The sequence below is a fragment of the Hordeum vulgare genome, chromosome 6H, assembly GCF_904849725.1.
Source record: "Hordeum vulgare subsp. vulgare chromosome 6H, MorexV3_pseudomolecules_assembly, whole genome shotgun sequence".
Classification (NCBI taxonomy): Eukaryota; Viridiplantae; Streptophyta; class Magnoliopsida; order Poales; family Poaceae; genus Hordeum; species Hordeum vulgare.
In genome coordinates this window covers 283,159,824-283,178,526 of record NC_058523.1, presented here as the reverse complement: position 1 = coordinate 283,178,526, position 18,703 = coordinate 283,159,824, and positions in this window count along the sequence as shown.

Below are 18,703 nucleotides of genomic sequence, written 5' to 3'. Positions count from 1 at the left end.
TGATTTCCCGCACTTCAGTTTTATACACTATGATATGCACCCATGTATATTTGGAATAATCCTCAACTATGACGAAGCCATATAAAGATGCTGCATTGGTTAGTGTGGCATAATGAGTAGGTCCAAATAGATCCATATGAAGCAATTCGAATGGACGTGTAGTGGTCATGATAGTCTTTGAGGGATGCTTGGATCTTGTCATTTTCCCAGATTCACAAGCACCGCAGAGATGATCCTTGAGGAATTTGACTGATTCGATGCCGATGACATGCTTCTTCTTTGCAAGCGTGTGCAAATTCCTCATGCCTGCATGACCTATTCTTCGGTGCCACAACCATCCTTCTGAGGTTTTTGCTAGCAAGCAAGTGGCTGGTTGAGGACCTGTAGAGAAATCAACAATGTACAAATCCCCTCTTCTTACACCTTCGAAGACTTAGGATATGTCAGATTCCATGATGACTACACATTTATATCTACCAAAGATAACAATCATATCAAGATCACAAAGCATTGAGACTGACATGAGGTTAAAACCAAGGGATTCAACAAGCATTATTTTGTCCATATGCCTATCCTTGGAAATAGCCACTTTCCCAAGTCCCAATACCTTGCTTTTACCTTTGTCAGCATATGTGATTTGCTTCAGAGGTGAGGGAGTTAGTGGCATATTCATCAGTAAGCTTTTATCACCAGTCATGTGATGTGTGCAGCCACTATCAAGAACCCACTCAGTATTCTTGGGTTTGTCATCCTGCAGATGAATTAGTACAACTTACCATCTCATATGCTTCAGATTTGAAGAATATGATATCAATTTCATAAGATAAGAATCACAACAGAATTATACGGACGTGTGAAATATTTCTATTTCATCAACATTAGCTTGCGTCCTATCAAGCATTTCCTCAGGTCTCCAGCAAATTCTTCAAATGATGATTTTCATGTGGAGACCTGACCTGCAGAAGTGATTAGTTCGATTTCGTCACCACCCACATCTGAAGGGGTGGCAAAGCATTCATCATCCTGCAAGCACCATATGAGAAAGGTGGCATTGAAGCTAATGCACTTGTCTTAACAGTAGGTGGGTTAAAGTACTCATATGAATATGCAGAGAACTGGTTTGAGGATTTATGAACATAATGATTTGAAGAGTAACGCTGCATGTTAGACGCATTAGCACGGGTACGTGCATAATTTTGACCGGTTGAGGATTTTGATCCTCTTGAAGACTTTGGTCCTCCTGAGAAATTTGATCTGGGGTTCAGATTCTTCAGTGGTGGTGTCATGAGGACATTCACCTGAAGATTTTCAAGACAACTTTTGGGAACTCAGATTTTCCTCAAGGGAGGGCCATTCCTACTATTAGTTCCAACATATCGAGCAAATACTTCACCAGATTGATTTTTGAACAGTTTATAGTTGGAGTCAAATGACTCATCTGAGGAATAGGATAATTCACATGAAAAGCCAGTTAGATTAGATGGATCAAAAGGAGGCCCAGTAGCAGCAAACCATGAGGTTTTGGGATACTGCTCAGGTTTCCAATAAGATCCATCTTCAGTGAGGATTTGGGTAAGGTTCATTTCATCATTCAACAGATCATCACTTTTATCTAGCAGTTTCTGAAGCTTTTCCACGACAGTTTGTTGTTTAGTGGCAATGATAGCAAGTTTACTGTAACTGGGTTTTTTACAATCATCAGGTTCATAGTCACTTGAATCAGAGGAGGAGGCATTATTTGGTACCTTTGAACCTTTTGCCATGAAGCAATAGGTTGGAGCGAAGTCATCAGCATAGTCATCAGTGTGGATGGAGCAATCATTTTCTTCAAGATTGAAGATTGACTTGCTGACGAAAGTGGTTGTCAGTGCAAGACTAGCCTGTCCGTGTTCTGAGTCTTCATCAAAACCCTCCTCTTCATCACATTCCTGTGATTCTGTCTCGGAGTCCATTTCCTAGCCAATAAGTGCCCGAGCCTTTCTGAAACTAGTCTTCTTGTGCGATGAGGGCTTTGAAGATGAGGATTTTGAAGATTTCTTCTTCTTCTTCGAGTCATCAGAACTGTCATCCTTCTATTTCTTCTTCTTTGATTCCTTTCCCCAACAGGGACAATCAGCAATGTAATGACCTGATTTCTTGCAGTTGTGGCAGGTTCTTTTCTTGTAGTCCTCAGATGAAGATTCTGATTTCCTCATGTCTCTTCTTGAAGATTTACCGAACTGGCCACGTCGTGTAAACCTCTGGAATTTCCTCACGATCACTGCAAGCTCCTGTCTAAATTCTTCAGGGTCACCAATGCTGTCATCTGAATCTTCTTCTTCAGATGAGGAAATTGCTCTAGCCTTCAGTGCACGTGGTCTAGAATAGCTTGGTCCATATAGATCTTTCTTCTCTTCTAGCTGGAATTCATGAGTATTTAGCCTTTCGAGTATATCAACTGGATCAAGCATCTTGTACTCTGGTCTTTCTTGAATCATCAAAACTAAAGTATCAAATGAAGAATCCAAAGATCTCAGTAGTTTCTTCACAACTTCGTGATGAGTAATTTCTCGAGCTTCTATTGCTTGCATTTCATTTGATATGTTAGTGAGGCAATCAAAGGTGTCTTGGTAGCTTTCATTGTCATGTCTCTTGAAGCGATTGAAGAGATTGCGAAGAATATCAACACGAGAGTCACGCTGGGTTGATACTCCTTCATTTACTTTGCACGGTCTCTCCCAGATCAGTGTTGCAGATCCCAAAGCACTTACTCTTCCAAACTGGCCTGGGCTCAGATGGCCATAGATGTTATTCTTCGCTTGAGAATCGAGTTGCTTGAATTTCTTCACATCAGCAGCAGAGACACTAGTAGAGATGATGGGGACGCCATGTTCCACAATATACAAGAGATCATTATCAATAGCTTGTAGATGCATTTGCATCTTGTTCTTCAGAAGGGAAAGTTCTTTCCTTCAAAGGTAGGACATGCTGCAGTCACCTTAAACATGCCTGCAGTCGACATAACTAAAACTCTAGGTGGTTAAACCAAAATCATACAGAACAAGGGAGTACCTTGCTCTGATACCAATTGAAGTGCGTTATATCGACTAGAGGGGGGTGAATAGGAGATTTTTAGAATTTCATCACCGAGGAAATTCCTTTTGAGGAAATTCCTCACCAATGACTAACTTGCAGCGGAAATAGTAAAGGATTAGAAGTGCAAAGTTTCACAACAGCAGTTTTTCAGAGTGAGGAATGTGAAAACAGATTGCATAGTGAGCAGGCAGGCAGAAAACAGATGAGGATTAACTAGCGTGAAGAATTTGGGGTTGAGGGAATTCAGAGAAAGTCTTGAGCAAATTCATCAAACAGTAGAAGTGAAAGTCATCAACACATAATCTGAGGAAAGTAAGGAGTTGAAGAATTAGAGCCCGTTTCACAGCGAAGGCAGTAGTTGATGACCCAGTTCCGACTGCTATGACAGTCGTACATCTGGTTTGGAGCGGCTTGGTATAGAAACCAAAGGACACACAGTCCGTACCGTGTTCTCCTTGGGCTAAGAACACACAGTCCTCGCCCAACACTCGTGGTAAGTCTTCAGGGCAGACTTCCAAACCCTCACAAACTTGGTCACCCGGCGATCCACAATTGACTGCTGGAAAGCTCTAGACCATGACGCCTAACCGTCTGGAGGATGCATAGTCCTCAAAGGTAAAAGGCTTCAGTCCCACATAGGAACAACTTCTTCAGTGATGCTCAATCACTAGGTTTGGTTTGTGGTTTCGGTGTTTGGGGTATTTCTTCACTGATGAATTACTCTCGAAGACTCTGAGGAATTGGGTTGCTCTTATGACAAGTGTTAGTTTCTAACGGAGCAGCCAACGAGCTAATGGTTGTTGGGGGCGGCTATTTGTAGCCTTGGATCATCCCAACATGATTTGACACTAATGCCCTTAAATAATATGACCGTTGGTGTGGATATGACCAATGACTTGGCGTGGCTATCGAAATGGCCGGAACACTCAACTGTGAGAGTCCTCATGTCACTCGTATTCCTCATTTGAGGCTTTTGGTAGGATTAGGCTTGGGTTGAGCATCATGAGGAAAGTCATTCCAGAGTGTAACTTCGACCCCCTTTGACAGTACGGTGTTCCTATTACTCAAATGCAAAGAAAATAAAACAGAAAGAGTAAATCTTCATGCTTCAAAGTCTTCAAAGTGATTTTCTTCAGGACACACCGAATTCCTCAATTTCAGTATCTTCATGAGGAATATCAATTTCATCGCAGATTCCTCGCGATTCATTTCTTCAGCTCCAGACCAATTTCTTCAACCGAAGATATATATTTTTAGGTGTCGATATTCATCAAATATCTCAAACTCCTCAATGACTTATAGATCCTGTGTACACTCATAAACACATTAGATACTTAACATATAAGTCTTCAAACCACCAAAATCACTAAGGGGCACTAGATACACTTACAGGGACACGTGTTGTACGTCCGGCATCGTCTTGAGAGATTCGTCTTGGGTTGCCAGTACAGTCGTCTCCACTATTCCCACGCCAAGTGTGGTAATGGAGTGGGTGTTCGACGGGTTGATACTGTGCATGGTTGACGGATCGGAGCCAGAGTAGGTCAGCGGCATGGCCGCTGACACTATACCTATCGTGCGCTCCAATCATGTACCTTAGCTAATGCGTATTCACCTTTATCCGTAGGGTATCGTCATGTCCTACGGTCTGATGTGACTTGAGCTCCCTAGCCGGCTAGCCGCCTCACTAGCCAGCCTGGGAACGGTCGTCTGGCCTCTAGCCAGCCGGCGCTCCTTAGATGGCCAGAGGGAGGTAGCCGTCTTGACCCTAGCCGGAAAGAGCATCCTAGCCGGCCAGGGAGATTCGCCGTCTCACCCCTAGCCGACAGTCGCTTCCTAGCCGACCAGGGGGATTGGGCCGCATAGAATGAGTTGTGCTTTTCCTTCAAGGTAGAGGGCAAAAGAGTAGGCTCGATGAGCCTACCCCGGGGTTATACCCCCGTCAGTAGTCCCCGAAGCAGGGGAGGCCCACCTCCTCAGAGCAGGAGGCATCGCCGGCTTGAGTTATTTGTTGTTTATCTTCTTGGGTTGTCTGCGGTAGGAGTCACTGGCTCGGAAGCTGGCTGGCTTCCGAAGAACGCCTCGGCTTCACCGCAATTTGCGCTTGCCGCGCCACGTGCAGGCCCATGCCTGACATAATGATGTTTCCTAAGCAAATGACGGGACTAGGCCTGAGCCCTGGGCCCCACCAAGACGCCCCCTCGGCCTCCGCGCGAAGGATCCTTTGCGGATTTACTTTGCGATGGTTAGGCTCCAAGGGGCGTTAATGTGCCCGTAATAATCGGGTGAGGTGGGCGTTGTGCGCACTGGATCCCCTCCCCACGATCCATCATGGGGGTTTAAATAGGGTTCGGGAGCACCGAGGAGGCCATTCGCCCCCTTCTCGCCCCGCACCTGCGCCCCTTCCTTCCCTGAGCCCAGAGAAAGAAGAAGCCTTGCTTCATCTTCGTAGTCGCGCAAGCCATCGCCACCGACCACCTCGATTTTCAACCTTGCCATCGCCGCCCGCCACCATGTCCAGGAGTGCCCCTATGAAGGGGCAGCACAACGGCGCTTGGGTAGGCAGCGAAATTTGCAACGACAACATTGAGGCGCTCCGCCGCCGTTGTATGCTACCTCCTGCAACACTTGTGGCCGCACGGGTGCCCGGACCCGAAGCAGCTCCAACTCTGGCGGAGGGAGAGGTAGTAGTGTTCAAGGAACACTTCTACCCGGGTTTTGGGATCCTAGCAGGAGATTTCTTCGCCCGCTTCCTCAACTTCTTCGGCCTGATACCGCATCATATGGCGCGTAACGCCATTCTCCAGCTCGCCTCCTTCCTTGTCTTATGCGAGGGCTTCCTGGGGATCGAGCTCTGCCTCGACCTCTGGCAGAACCTGTTTTTCTTTAAACAGTAATATGTAAAGATGGACAAGGCTACGGTGGCCAAGCTCAAGGGCCCCGGCCAATGACGTCGTGCGGCGTGGCACTGGTGCATCACCATACGTCGTCCGGCTCCCCCAAATGCCCCATCAAGACTCCATCAAGATGTGGCAGAAGGGGTTCTTCTACGTGAAGAACGTCAATCCCTCCCGCGACTGCATCAACCAGCCCCCCTTTGCCATTCCTCCTCCAACGGCGAAGACGAATTGCAAGGCGACGTACCCAAATCCCATCGCTAAGGTGGCATAGATATGCGCCCACCTCGACAACCTGAAGATTCACGGCCTTCTAGGTCGCGACTTTCTCGGCACCATGATCTCCCGCCGGATCCTGCCTCTACAGAGACGACTGCATCTGATCTGTCAGATGGGCGGCAGTCACGACCCTTGCCGGCTCTCCACCAAGAATTTCCAACCCGGTGCGGTGTCCCGAAACGTGAACTCGATCTCTTCCGCCAACATGCATGATAGCGGAGACTGGGAATGGGGACTGGCATCCTACGACCGAGCCCATCCGGCTCAAGTGGTAAGTACCTCCCCAAATCCCCTTTATTCATCATGAACTTGCTGTTTTGCTTCCTTGAGCCGGATGCCGACTTGTTTATCCAGGTGTATGAGTGCTTGCAAGAGCTTGATCCGCCAGCCGATGACATGGAGGCGTCGGACCCATCAGAGATTGAGGATGAGGCGATGATGGAGCCACGAGCTGCCACCTCCGAAAACTCGGAGGAAATGTTGGTGTCGGAGGGCTCCGAGCCTCGTGGTGAGCATTTAAAGCCTTTGCTTCTTGACTAGACGGACGATGACGAGACACCGCCTACTCTGCATGATGCAGCCTTCGGAGAGGACCCAGAGAGTCTGGAGGAAGTCTCCAGCCATCCCCCGACTGGAGGCCGTCGCACTACTGGTGAGACGGTAGCGCCTAGTGAGGCGGCCCAGAACAAGGGCAAGAGGGCCGCCGCATCCAAGGCGGCTCCTAAGCGTGTCGCAACAAGAGCTCTAGACGGAGGCCGACGCGGTGGCTGTAAGAAGCACCGAGTCGGTGCCGGTAGGAAACAGGTGCCCGTGGTGGCTGGGTAAGCTCTCTTTGTTATCTCCTTTTTGATTTATTGTGCGAGGATAGATTCCTCAAATTGTACTTGGCAGGGACGCGAAACATGTGGAGGAGGAAACCACCTATGCCGCTGAGCGAGCCGCCTGGGCGGCTGCTGATGCTGCCAAGAAGGTGTTGGACGATGAGTCCACCCTTCGCTGGGAAACAACGGCTCGCAAGGTGGCGACGGGCCAATCTAAGCCTAGCCGGGCTAAAAAGCCCCCAAGGAGAAACGGTCGAAGACCAAAGACGACCCCGCCAAGCGAGTGTGCGTGGAGGAGTCAGCTAGAGAGGCGGCTCCGAAGTGCGCCCAGGCGGCCGAGCCGGCCAAATATGCCGAGCCGGTCACCTCCACGCCAGTGGAACTTGAAGCTATCCCCTACACGCGTGAAGCTGATGTAGACGGCGCGCTGGAGATGACCATGGAATCGCCAATGGAGATGCCGTCTGGAACGTCAAGGGAGCCGGCCGCCAACCCACCACCTAGAGATGGCACCATCGTCGTGGTCAACCGCGGCCCGGACGCCCCAGGAGCCGGCCCATGAGGACCTGGCGCGTCGCCAATGCTGAGCGCACAACACTACCCCCAGGCGCTGACCTCATCGGCGTCCCGGAGCTGGTCGCATTGTTCTGCAGCAGCCGTGACAAGGTGAAGCAGGCATCCCTAGTGGAAAGTATGACTTGGAACGCCTTGAAGACCGAACCAGGGTGAGTCCTCTATCTTTTGCATTTTCTCTGCTTTGGTTTGGCTTTTTCTTTCTTGCACCAGCACACCCACTGGGTGTAGCCCCCGAGAATTGGGCCGGCCAAGCATTGGCCGGGTTGAATCTCATTGTGCTATGCTCATATTTGTTTTTTAGTGGGGGCGCACTAGCGCACCCACTAGGTGTAGCCCACGACAATTGGGTCGGCTAAGAGTTAGCCGGGCCGAATCTTACTTCTTGCTTTACTTTCCTTCTTCGTAGGAGCTTCATGATGCCCAAGTGCAGGCGTATAACATACTGCGGGCCCAGATCCAGGCAACTGAAGGCCAAGTCGATGATCTTCAGAGCCGGCTGGGTGTTGCCGTCTCGGAGCGCCTTGCGTGAGGTAGACAAGCACCTTCAGCAGCAGCTGGGTCATCTCCAGACGGAGAAGAAGGATCGCGAGGCGGCCCATCAGGAGTAGGACACCTCCCACGCTGTCGATACGGAGCGCCTTAAGATCAAGGACGCTACCCGAAAGGAGAAGGAGGCCGCCCTGACCCAAATGCAGGCGCAACTGGTGAAGGAGACGGAGGCAGCCCATGCCCTCCGAGGCGAGCTCTCCCGTGTGGCTCAATAGAGCGCGACACGGGAGCGCGAGACCCTGGAGGAGGCCCGCGAGACTGACATCCATTTCAACCGTAAGTTTTTCTTCAGCTTGGCTTGATCTTTATTTTTTGTTGGCCTCCCCCCTTATTCCTCTTTGCACCACTTCCCATACACCACGGATATTTCCTGGGGCATGGGAAGCGGCTGAAACGACTTCGGAGACCAGACGCGAGGAGCGTCGTGCTGCTGGTGATGAGGTGGATGTCGATGCCTGCTGATCTATGGAGGAGATCGCCATCGGCGTCATGGCCAGTCTTCTCGTACTTTCCCGCTCCCTGGAGCGGCTCCAGAGCATGGTCCTGGAGATGGTGAAGGCTCTGTGGCCCGATGCTGTGGAGCCGGCGTCAATGAGCCGGCTGTCTCGCTGGCTTGAATCCGGCAGCGCCTGTCTCGACGCTTGGCGTGCCTGAGCTGCGCGCGCTGGTGCATACCTGGCGCTTTGCTTGGCCAAGTCCTGGTACCGAAACCTGGACTTGAGCAAGCTCGCAACGCAGCGCGCCGGCTCAGAGGGGGAGCTGCAGGCCCCGGAGGATCAGCTGCAAGTGAGGGCTAGCGGCATTGCTTCTTTTGCCTCCTGGGATGAGTTTGGCTTGGAGCATGATGAAGATGGCAACATGGTCCCTAAGGACTTGTTCCATCTTCAGCCTTGCGACGCCGAAGGCAGATCTGCCGATGCGGCCTGCGAGGAGGAAGCTGTCAACTCCAGCAGCGAGGCCTACGCGGACTCGACCGTGAAGGACGGTGCCAAAGGCTCTCGGGGTGGAGACGGCGCATCCGCCTCAGGCGTAGCCGGCGATGGTGAAGCCCCCACTTCAGGAGCCGCAGCCGGGGCCGCAGATGGATCCGCCGCCCCTTAGCTTGTCCTTTTTGTTTTTCGTCTGCATTTTATCATCAGTCCAAAAGTGCCACCCACTAGGGGTGCCTTATTGTAATGAACTTCGGCCGTGGGCCATTGAATGGTTTTGAATGTGATATATGCTATGTTATTATGCATTAAATTCGAAAGCACTATGCTTGTTGAATCGCTTTTTCGTCTTTTGATTCCTGTTTGACTCCTTTTCATCCAACTCCTTTGTTCTATCTAACATCCGCCTCGCCAGCCCGACAGCCGGGAGCCGGTCTGTGACTGGGACGAGGCTTCTGCCTTCGAGAATTTTGGACTTAGATTTTTCAAAGCCATCAAGACTTTTAGAATAGAAAGCGGGCAGCAGAGGCCGGCTAGAAAATAAGATCGGAAGCGATCAAAACCGAATCGAGCTGGTAGCTTTCTTTGTAGTTTAAGCTTTTCAAGGAGCCTTCTTTCCCTGCCACCATATTGTTAGCCGGACAGCCAGGAGCCGAACTATAGCTTGTGCGAGACGGCAAGGGTTCGACCTCGCGTACACAATACGCTCGGCTACAACTAAGGAAACCTTTTGGGCCGGCTGGATCAGGGAACTCGCGAATGAGTGAGAAACTCTTGGCATGAATCTGAAAGAGGTGTGTCTCAAGCATCGACTTGAAACACCCATTTCATTCATTCATTTAAAAATCCCGAAAAGGGAAAAAGATACATACGTACATGCTCTTTCTTTTGCTTTTGCACTCTTAGCAATAGAACGGGCAAATCAATGCATCGTTCCATGGACGTTCCGTCTCCTGGTCGGAGTCGTCTCTCTTACGCTTCCATGGCTTTTGGGCGTCTATGAGATAATATGCTTTGTTATGCAATGCCCAGCTCATGATGAAAGGTCCCTCCCATGGGGAAGAGAGCGTGTGTTGGGCAGCTGTTCGCTGGATTCTTCTGAGCATGAAGTATCCCTCTCTGAAAGAGAGGGCCATGATCTTCTTGCTGTGGTAGTATCTCAGCTTTTGTTGATATATGGCCGTCTTGGTCAAGGCTAGATCCCGTGCCTCCTCGAGCAGATCAACGATGCTTCTCTTGCCTCCTTCACCTCCGTCTCTGTGTATAAGCTGACCCGAGGCAAGTCGAATTCAACATCCGTGGGGATGATTTCCTCGGACTTGTATACCATCAAAAATGGTGTGAACCTGGTTGACCGGTTCGGCGTGGTGTGGAGGCTCCACAACGCAGTCGGCAGCTCTTCAATCCAGCAGCCGGCTGACCTGACAAGTGGCTCCACCAACATTGGCTTAATGCCGGCCAGGATCAGGCCGTTTGCCCTTTCCACCTGGCCATTGGATTGTGGGTGCGCCACCGGGGCCAAGTCGAGCCGGATGCCTTCGTTGGAGCATTTTAGTGCAAGGGCACCCTTGGCGAAGTTGGTATCGTTGTCGGTGATGATGTTGTGGGGGACGTTGTAGCAAACAGTGATGTCCTTGATGAACCTAACGGTCATGGGGCCGTCAAGCTTCTTTATGGGCCTAGCCTCAATCCACTTGGTAAATTTGTCTATAGCCACCAAGAGGTGCGTCATGCCGCCTCGAATGGTCTTGAATGGCCCCACCATATCCAAACCCTAGACGGCAAACCTCCATGACAGGGGGATGGTTTTGAGGGTTGAAACTGACATGTGGCTCTGCACACCGAAGCATTTTCGGCCTTCACACTTGTGGACCATGTCCACAACTTCCTCTAGGGTCATGGACCAGTAGAATCCATGGCAGAACGCCTTGGCCAACAAGGTTCTAGAGGAGACATGATGCCCACACTCACCCTGATGTATGTCTCTGAGGATCTCCTATCCCTTTTCAGACTCGACGCATCGCTGGAATACGCCAGTCACGCTACGCCGAACCAGCTCGCGATTGATGATGGCGTAGGCTGTTGATCGACGCTGAATCTGCCTTGCTTCCACCTCATCATGACGAAGTTCGCCGCGAAGAAGGAAGGCCAAGATGGGTTGAGCCCACGACGGAGCCGACACAGGAGATGGCTCTGTCTCGACTTGAGTGTTAAGGGCTTCTGCAGCTCCCGTGCTTGTTGATGTAGTCGCAGGCTCAAGACTTTCTATCTCTGATGCCGCTCTGGCAGCCGGCACGCCGTCTACCTCCATGATGGCCACCCACTCGGTGTCGCACCGACATGATTTGAGGCTTGGCATAGCCGGAATTGTTGTTTTAGCCGGCGAAGCAGTTGTAGCCGGCACAACAGTTGGAGTCGGCAGAGCCAGTCGTTGGTACTGAAGGATCTGCCGGCACAAAGATCGACGCTGACTCTGGAGACGGTTTGATGGATGGCTTGTGTAATTGCTCGAGGGAGACGACGGCTGGGATTGCCTGCCTTGTAGAGCCGATCATGGCTAAGGTATCGGCCGCCTCGTTGTGTGCCCTGGGGACATGATGAAACTCATAGCCCTCGAAAGGGCCGCTGAGCTGCTGGATGAGGAAGAGATAGCTTGCCGTGTTGGTGTCCCTGGCGTCCCATTCGCCAGAGACTTGCTGCAGCACGAGATCTGAGTCGCCGAAGCAAAGGATCCGCTGGATGCGAATCTCTCTGGCAAGCCGGAGGCCATGAGCGAGTGCTTCGTACTCGACGACGTTGTTGGAGGCGGCGAAGTGTATCTGGAGAGCATAGTTGAGTTGTTCTCCTTTCGGAGACGTCAAGACGATGTCGGCTCCGAGACTAGTTCGCATCTTTGAGCCGTCGAAATGCATCCGCCAATGAGTGGAGTCTGGAGGCGATGGCGTGAATTGGGTTTCGGCCCAATCGACAAGGAAGTCGGCCACCACCTGGGACTTGATGGCAGCGCGCGGCTCGTAGCGGATGTCGTGGTCGGCCACGGAGATGGACCACTTGGCAATCCGGCCCGTGGCATCACGGTTGCCCATGATTTCCGAAAGTGGAGCAGTGCTCACCACACTGATGGCATGCTCTTGGAAGTATTGCTTCAACTTTTTTGCGGCAAGGTAAACACCATAACCGTACCATAGAAGTGCTCACCACACTGATGGCATGCTCTTTTGATTGTGGGGGTAGTTTTGCTTGGAGGCGGACAAGACCTCGTTGAGGTAATAGATGGGGCATTGCACTAACAGTACCTTGCTCTCCTTGCGCTCTACTACCAGAACCACACTAACCACGCGAGTGCTCGCTACGATGTATATGAGAATGGGTTCCTTTTCAGCCAGCTCTACCAAGATCGGCAAGCTTGAGATGACGTGCTTGAGGTCGCGGAAGGCTTTGTCCGCCTGGTCGTTCCACTCGAACTTGGTCGTTTTCGTCATTAGTTGATAGAGTGGAAGCGCCTTCTCGCACAACCGGCTGACAAACCGGCTAAAGGACGCCAGGCAGCCGGCGAACTTCTAGACGTCAAGGATTCGAGCCGGCTTCACCATTCGCTCAATGGTTCTGATCTTCCTAGGGTTCGCTTCGATGCCACGAGCGGACACGAATAACCCCAAGAGCTAGCCGCCTAGAACCCCGAAGACACATTTCTCCGGGTTGAGCCGGATCTTTTACTCGCCTAGACTGGCGAATGTCTCTCACAAGTCTTCAAGGAGATCGAAATGCTGCTTGATCTTGACGATGATGTCATCCACATAGACGTGGATGTTCATGCCGATCTACGGCACGAGGCATTGCTGCATGCAGCGCGAAAACGTGGCACCAGCGTTCTTCAGACCGAACGTCATGGTGGAATAGCAGTATGCCCCGAAGGGCGTGATTTAGGAGGTCTTCAGTCGATATGCCAGATCCAGCTTGATCGGATGGTAGCCGGAATAGGCGTCTAGAAAGAAGAGCGGTTCGCAGCCGGCTGTGGAGTCGATCACTTGATCTATCCTGGGCAAGGCAAAAGGGTCTTTCGGGCATGCCTTATTCGGGCTCGTGTAGTCGACACACATTCGCCATGTGTTATTCTTCTTCAGCGCCAGGACTGGATTGGCCAACCAGTCCGAGTGGAAAACCTCCATTATGAAGCCGGCTGCGAGCAGCTGGGCGATTTCTTCTCCAATTGTGCACCGCTTCCCCTCGGCGAAGCGGCGCAAGGGTTGTTTCACCGGCTTGGCATCCGGCCACACAAGAAGCTTGTGCTCGGCGTACTTCCTTAGAACCCCTGGCATGTCTTTTGGAGACCATGCAAAGATGTCCCGATTCTCACGAAGGAAGTCGACAAGCTCGCCTTCCTATTTGGTGTTGAGGTTAGCACCGATAGTGAAGCACTGCTTGGGGTTCACAGGGTCGAGTGGCACTTGCTTGGTCTCCTTGGCCGGCTTGAATGATCCCTCGCCGGCCAACTGGGATGGTGGAGTAGGGATCGCCGACTGCTCGGTATCCTGAGCCACGAGTTGGTCGATCTGCCTTTTCTTTTCAGCAAACACCATGGCGTCGTCCAGACGGCTACTGTCTTGTGCGCACTCGAGTGACTTCTTGTAGTCGCCAGCAATGGTGATGATGCCCTTTGGACCCGGCATCTTCATCTTGAGGTAGGCATAGTGGGTGATGGCCATGGATTTATCCAAAGCCGGCCTGCCCAACAACCCGTGGTATGGGCTGTTGAGATCCAGCACCTCAAACCATATCGGCTCTTGGCGGAAGTGCTCCTTGTTACGGAAAAGGACATCCAGCTGGATTTTGCCGATCGGCGAGCAGGACTGTCCCCACACGATGTCGTCGAAGACAGTGCTGGTCGGTTGGAGGTCCTTCTCCTTTAGCCCAAGCTTGAGGAAAGTGTCGCGGTAGAGGATGTTTATGCTGTTGTCGCCATCGACCAGCACCCGGAAGAACCGGCAGGAGAGACTCTTGGAGGCGAAAGTGGGGTCGAGGACGAGCGCGTATGAGGCATGGTTTGGCATGACCGTAAGATGGTCAGCCCAGCTCCATGTGATTGGCTTTTCAGACCAATGTTGTTGTCGCTGGCTGTGCTTGTTATCACCTTCGCTGGTGAAGACGACGTAAGCTCCGTCTTGAATGGGGTAATCGTCGTGGAGACGATCGTCGTTGTGAGGCAGCGGTGGTGGAGCCGGAGCCGGCACAGGAGCCGGATCACGAGGCGCAGCAGCTGCCCCCGAGGGAGCCGGCAGACCCTCTCCTCGCGACAGTCGTTGTGCAAAGCTACAGTGTCGGAGGGTATGAGTGACCGGCTTCACCCCAGTATGCATCTTGCATGGCGCATCGAGCATTCGCTCGATGGTGAGCTTGGGCTGCCAGTTGTTTTTGCCGGTCCGCTGCCGCTGAGAGTCGGCTTGAGTGGCCGGCGTGTCTTCCTCCATGCTAGCCACCTGCTGACTTGCGGAGCGCGAATCAAGTTGATCCGCATTGCTCTTGTTGTTCTGGCCGCCTCGGTTGCCGACAGCCGACTTGGAGTAGTGGGCGTCGGGACAATTTTGTCCAAGGCGGTGATGCTGACCCGCATTGCGGAGTCGGCTGTGGCGTACTTGTCCGCCTTGGCCATGAGCACCGCCACAGAGGTGGGCTCGGAGCACATGAGCTTGTGCTTGAGTAGAGTGTCGTCTCGGCAACCGTCAATAAAATATTGAATGGCATGTACCTCATGAATTCCCTCATAGGAATTGCGCAGACCTGTCGAACACGTGAGTAGTCGCGAAGGGGTTCGTCCATCCTCTGGATGGACATGGCTAGCTCGCGAGGCCGGCTAGGGCGCTTGTAGGTGCCACTGAAATTGCAAACGAACGCCTCCTCGAAATCAACCTAGGAGTTGATGTTGCCAACTGGAAGGCAGTTGAGCCATGTTCTAGTCGAGCCGGCCAACATGAGTGGCACGTAGCGGACGGCTACGCGCTTGTTACCCCTAGCGATGTCGACTGCGGTGGTGTAGTCGATCAGCCAATCTTCTGGCTTGGCTGTGCCATTGTATTTGGGGTTGTCGTGGGAGAGAGTGAAGCCTCTGGGAAACGGCTCCCCTTGGATCCGAGGGCCGATGTACGCCGGACCGATGGGGCCATCCTCCTCAAGGAGAGCCGAATGTGCTAGGAGGTTGAGGCATCTACGAGCATCGTTGTCGCTGTGCGGGATGCGAGGTCCGATTCGGGCCGTGAGCAGAAGGGTGTCCTCGGAGCTTGTGGCGTTGGCCCCCTCCCGATACTTCGGAGGAGGAACCTCACGCACCAAATCCCCCTCGTCGCCATCATCTCTACGACGCCGGCTTAAAGACGACTCGCTCTGGCACAAAGAACGCTTGTCTTGATTGCCCTCGCCCTTCCAGCCGGAATTGTGATGCGAGGAAGATCCCCTCGGCATGATGACGTCCGCTAGGCTTGCGACGTGCTCCGGGATCGGCTCCCGGTGACTCCGATTGTGCGTGACCAGGGTCAAGAAGTGACTGCTGGGCATTTACGGCATCAAGGAGATCCTTGACCCGCTTCTCCTGAAGGGCGCGCTCCTCGCCATCCAAACTTGGCATTTCTGCCATTGGCGCCTGAGCTACCCGCAAGTTGGCCGCACGGGTATCGTAGATGGGCTGCTTGCCACCTAGGATATCGGCAATGACCCGGCCGCGACCATGGACCGCGCCGAGCCGGCTAGGGCCACCAGCAGCCGGAGTGAGGTCGTAAACGGAGTTATACAAGCGTTGCTCAACCTCCATCCGGTGTTTGGCCGCGACGATGACAATGCCCTCCTCCAGGATCTGCCTGCAAGCCTCCTCTAGCGAGGCCCACGCTTTGGTGGGGCTTGCGGAGGTGGAAATGGGTGTCTTCAAGCCGGCAAGGGCAGCATGAAGCGTGTCAGCTGATCCCGTAGCAGGATCAGCCGCATCTGCTGATACCTTGCCGTGAGTCTTGCTGGTGTCGGCGCCAATGAACATCACCTCCTTGAGGTTGGAGACGACGACGATGTGATGCGGGGCAAGACACCCCACAGATGATGGTGGACTGTTGAAGATGAGCACCTTGCTGGGAAACTCATCAAGCGCAGGAGTCTCCCCGAGGGAGAGCCTACTGAAGCTGGCGCATAACGCGTCGATGTCGATGTCCTCGCCAAGGTAGCGAGGTCCATCGTCGAGGCGCAGGTCACTGAAGAGAACGTCGAGGTTCGCAACAGCGGCGATGACGATGCTGGGTAGTGAGTCATTGTTAGACTCCCCATCAGAATCCATGAGACGGAATGGGACGTCGATCAACATCGCAGAAAGCTCCTCAAGGGCAGGCTCCACGGGCATGCTGATCGATCTGTACGCGAAGCATTTGGCGGTGTGGGCGAAGGGCCCCGCCCAACTCGTAAATCCGGCCGATGCCGCGGACGGACCCACGTTGGGCGCCAAATGTCGGTGTTTACTCACAACATATGCCATGGGTAGGCTAAAGATGGTGGGAACCGAAAGGACACCGACGGGCACTGGGGACGGGGTTGGTACAAGCATGGAACGTACGATGTACCCAGGTTCGGGGCTCTCCGTGGAGATAACACCCCTAATCCTACCGGAATGTATAATGCACCAATGAGGATACAATGAGCTCCTGGAGCTGTTCTACGGAGGAGGAGGAAGGAGCAGCCGGCTCGCATCTACCTCTCTTGTATGAGTGTGTGTGTGAAGGATTGGCCGACCCTCTACATGGAGGGGGTCGGGGGGTTTTATAGACGAACCCATCAACCTACATTAAGGACAAAAGTACATGAGTGGGACCCGACTGGCACCCTCGCCGGCTGGCCAGGGGGTCCACAGTGGTCTTCTCATATCGCTGGAGGGGCCCGCCGGCTCTGAGGTCCCATCTGGCTATGGGGCCCGCCGGCTAGCCAATGAGGCTCTCGCGAAGAGCCGACACATGACACGTGTTGTACGTAAGGTGTCGTCTTGTGAGATTCGTCATGGGTTGCCAGTACGGAGGTCTCCAGTGTTCCGACGCTGAGTGTCGTAATGGAGTGGGTGTTCGACGGGTTGATATTATGCATGGTTGACGGATCGGAGCCGGAGTAGGTCAGCGACATGGCCACTGACACTATACCTATCGTGCGCTCCAATCCTGTACCTTGGCTCACGCGTATTCACCTTTAACCGTAGGGTATCGTCATGACCTATGGTCTGATGTGACTTGAGCTCCCTATCTGGCTGGATGCCTCACTAGCCTGCCTGGGAATGACCATCTCGCCTCTAAACGACCGGCGCGGCTTAGACGGCCAGAGGGAGGTAGCCGTCTTGCCCCTAGACGACAAGAGCTTCCTAGCCGTCCAGGAAGATTCGGCCGTCTCGCCCCTATCCGATAGGAGCTTCCTAGCCGGCCATGGGGATTGGGCCGCATAGAATGAGTCGTGCTTTTCCTTCAAGGTAGAAGGCAAAGGAGTAGGATCGATGAGCCTACCCCAGGGTTATCCCCATGTCAGTGTCATACTTACATCTCCCACTGGCGACAACATCTGATATGTGCTTCAGATTATCTACAATGATTCCAATAATGTGGCTAAATACAAGGCTTTTTTGCATGCACTGCGGATGGCAACTTCGACGGCCGTACAATAGCTTGAGGTACGGGGAGACTCTAACCTTGCTATCTCCCAAATCAAAGGCAAATTTGACGCCAAAAATCCTAAATCGATGGCTTATAGGAACGGTGTCCTCAAAATATCAGCACAGTTTGAAGGACTTGAATTCAACCATGTCTCTAGAGACATCAATCAAGTTGTCGATGTTCTTGCTCGTATGGGCGCCAACCGTGACCCGGTCCCTAAAAATACCTTTCTGGAACGGCCCTTCAAGCCTTCCGTGGTATGGCATGACGAATACAATGACACCAGAGTCAATGGAAAGGAACATGTCACCCTTCCTATAATCAAGCGAGATGAACAAATCATTGGTGGCTCAGCACTTGAAGAAACGCTTTCGGCTCACGAAATCATGGCAGTAATTGCGCCTAGGACTGAGCCTTTTCTCTACTATCTTCCCCACCAAGAGCTCCCCGATGACCAAACTGAGGCAAGACGAATAATTCAGCGATCCAAGGTCTACAAGGTTCATGAGGGGGAGCTATATAAGAAAAGAAACACCGGAGTCCTCGAGTGGTGCATATCCAATGAAGAGGGTAAACAACTCTTGGCTGACATGCGCGTAGGGATGGGCGGTCATGATGTAGCAGCTCGGGCCCTGGTAAGCAATGCTTCCCGAGCTGGCTTCTTTTGTCCTGTGGTACGCAAAAATGCTCACACACTCGTCCAACATTGTGTTGGTTGTCAGCTCTTTGCAAATCAAATGCACGTGCTCGCAACAACTCTGTGGATGATAACAATCACTTGTCCTGTTGCGGTCTGGGGGCTGGACATGGTCACCACTTAAAGGGGTCCAAGAAAAAGAAATATTTACTAGCTATGGTCGATAAATTCACTAAGTGGATTGAACCCAAACCGGTAACTGCTGCCAAGTCCGAACCGG